The following is a 2,840-nucleotide window of genomic DNA, read 5'->3' as shown; positions in this document are numbered from 1 at the left end:
ATTACGGAATTTTTTTTTTTTTTTGTCAATGTGTTTTTTTTTTCTAAGCGGGAAGGCCAATCACACATCGGTGTGTGTGGTTTGTTGCTCATATGACACTGATATTCTAAACGTCTGTTTGGAGTTTACTGTATGCAGTGTGTGTGATGTGTGCTTGTGTTGCAGCTCTTCTTTCAGTCTTTGTCTCTTGTGTGCTGATGGTTTGTGTGTGTGTGTGTGTGCGTCTGGCCTGGCCTCTGAGGAAGGAGGCTTTTTCTTTTCTCATCTGTTCGGCTGAGGAGCTTCTGGTTTCTGCATGTTATTAGCAAAATGCTCCGAGTCACACTTATCCAGCTCTCTCTGCGTGTGTGTTAGTGTATATATGTGTGGCTGCATGCGGAGGGAGCAACTCTTTCTCCTCCTGTGTGATAAGTGTGTGCACACATCACACATTGACTAGTATGATCAATCATGAGGTGCTTGTAGCTTGGTTTAAAATAGTAGACCTTGCAGTGTCATTTTGAGGAAGTAGGATCCTCAATACTGTGTATTGGGTATAAATGATTGTGTGCATTTTCTAAGGACAAGGGAGCTGTAAATACACACACACACACACACACACACACATACACGTCCCTTCTGCATTTTCCAACAAAAAAAAGTGTCAGAAACGTGGTCCGCTATGCGGTGTGTGGTGGCACTCATGCAGGCAACGTGACTTCGAGTCTGTCTTGTGTGATTTCCCAATCCTGATCTCGTTCCCATTCCCCCTGCTTCTCCATCTCCCTATTATAAAAAAGTAAAAAGGCCAAAAATAAAATTGTGAAAATTGTTCCCAAATGTGAGGAAATCATCCATGCTACAAGCACACCGAGTCCCACACAAACTCGTAGCACGTACACACACTCTCCCCGCTTCTCTCCTGTCTCTCACTGGCTTACTTGGTTCTGGCTGAATAGGCACACTTGTTTGAATGTCATATTTACACCGACGCTTTGTCAGAAAGCGAACTTCCTCGGGCGTGAGCGGCGGAGCCCGAGCATATGGCCGTCAGACTCTGGGGAGATATGACAGCCTATCGGAGCGGGTGTGCGGCGCTGGCCAGGCAGATGCTCTGGGCTTGGCGGCGATTAAGTGGAGATCATCACTGTTTTCTTTGAGCACCACTGTGCCTTGTACTCAGAAGTGTTTGGTTAATCACTGTCTGCATTCGACAGAAGCTGCCAAAACGAATCGTCTTGTTAGCGAATAACAGATTGCTTCTAGTGCCGAGCTAATGCTGCTATTCTTCCAGCTGTGTAGCAAAATATATATAAATATATAAAAGCTGAAATAACCTATTTGTAACACACCCACACGCGGATATTGCATCATGTGATTGGAGGTGCTGTTCTCTCAAATGTAAAGCCTTTGCTCATTTGCTCTACAATAACTGCACGGTATTAGAGCGACTTTGAATGCATTTGTATGGCAAAGCAGTCATGCTCACCTTGTAAAAAAAAGACTGGGATCCCCTTTTTTTGCAGGCTGGAGATCCCTTTAGAGGCTTTTTGCCCCAGTTCAAACTGTTTTATTCCACTTTTCAATGGGCCTTTCAGTTTTTCTCTGTCTAAAGCTTTTCATTTTATGTGGAATATGCAGATATTATTTGCTAGAAGCCTTTCTTGTGGCTTAAGTTATAATACCGTACATTTATTGATTGATTTGTGCTGCTGTATGAATGCATACACAATTATTTCTATCAGTATAGGCTGTTCCTCAGAAGTGTTTTTTTTTGCCCTTAAATATCTTCATTGTAGATATTTATATATTCATTTATGTTAGAAACATGTAGTTTAGTGAACTGTTTTTTACTTTATGTATTTATTGCAGATGTGTTTTTTATTAGAATATGCAGATATAATTTGCCTTTCTTATGGCCTAAATTATAATACATTTATTGATTAATTGATTTGTGCTGCTGTATGAATCCATGCACACTTATTTCTATCAAAATTATTCATCAGTTTTTTTTTCTCCATATTTTTCTGGGGGTGAATAATCTACATTGATGATTTCTTGTCGTCTTTGAGTGTCCTCACGGCTCGCGTCAAGGGGATCTCAATCAGATTTGTCTTTAGGGATGGCAGGACGAGTAGCATTCTGGTGTTGCGCCGATCACAAACAGGATATGAGGTCTTGATTGAGTAGCGGTGCGTACGAGTCAAAGACAGTCTGTCATAGTGTCCTTACAGAGACGCCAAATCCCATCGTGACCACCCTTCAATCACAAGGCCTGTTTAGTTAACGCTTCATTAGCATGGGTCTCCACGTACAACGTGATGGGCAATAGGGATGTCAAAATGACCAGTATAAAAGTACCAAGTCGATACTACAATAAAAAATTAAAAAAATAATAAAAAAGTAAACGTAGCAGTGAGGAGAGTGTCCATTCAAGTTCACTTCTTGGTGAAAATGATCTTCTTAATATAAATGTACTCAGTTTTGTCTTAATGGTCAAAAACAATCCAAAAAATGGATGTAACAAAATATTGGATTAGTGCAGCCGGCCTTATAATATTATTGCAACCTAATAGGGTCCGCTGCTCTCTTTTATCTTTAATATCATTCTAATAATAATAGTTTACATTTACATTTACATTTAGTCATTTAGCAGATGCTTTTATCCAAAGCGACTTACAAATGAGGACAATGGAAGCAATCAAAATCTACAAAAAAGCAATGATATGCAAGTGCTTTAACAAGTCTCAGTTAGCCTAACGCAGTCAAGTAGCAAGGTTTTTTTTTTCAATTATATAATAAATAAAAAGAAAACAGATAGAAAAGAAAAAGAATAGAGCAAGCTAGTGTTAGAGGTCTTT

This window comes from Sinocyclocheilus rhinocerous, unplaced genomic scaffold, assembly GCF_001515625.1.
Source record: "Sinocyclocheilus rhinocerous isolate Xijiao unplaced genomic scaffold, SAMN03320098_v1.1 scaffold62, whole genome shotgun sequence".
Lineage (NCBI taxonomy): Eukaryota > Metazoa > Chordata > Actinopteri > Cypriniformes > Cyprinidae > Sinocyclocheilus > Sinocyclocheilus rhinocerous.
This window is presented reverse-complemented; position numbering follows the sequence as displayed.